Genomic DNA, 628 nt, shown 5'->3' on the forward strand with positions numbered 1-628 from the left:
CCCTTCCATTTGATGTGTTGTTTTGATAACAATCCCCAAGGCTGCTTTCACTAACCGTCTAATATTGACACGTCAAATTTATAACAACATATCAATTTTTTTTGGTTAACGCGAATGCATATTATGAAACAAAATTATTAAAAAGTCAAAATTATTAAATAAATGAAAAATGGTAATTTTTCCTGGTAATATATTATGCGCGGTGCGGTGTTGTGAGAGGGACAGCGAAATCTAGACGGAGGCGATTCGAAAATCAACCAAATGTTGCATTGTCCCCCTCACCGCTCCGCGGGCAGTCTAAATGTCCCATGACAGTCGAATACAATTTACGTATGTCCACTTTGTATTGGCAACTTTAATAATTATAATCAGTTACTTTTCGTGGTAATATATTACAATTTAATAATTAAAACAAGGTGAAGGACAATGAGAGTCAATTCGTAAGTAAACAAAAAAGCGATTATAACGTAAAGATTATGAGAGATTGCTTGTCGTTCTATAATTAGATTATTTTTATTTCTAAAATAACTATTGTCCATTATAATTTTAATCGAAAGTATTTAAAAAACTATTCTCATTTTCATTTGTGAAAAAGAAAAGTGCAAATTTATATTTTTTTTATTTCTCC

This window comes from Cyphomyrmex costatus, unplaced genomic scaffold, assembly GCF_001594065.2.
Source record: "Cyphomyrmex costatus isolate MS0001 unplaced genomic scaffold, Ccosl1.0 scaffold2454, whole genome shotgun sequence".
NCBI classification, from domain to species: Eukaryota; Metazoa; Arthropoda; class Insecta; order Hymenoptera; family Formicidae; genus Cyphomyrmex; species Cyphomyrmex costatus.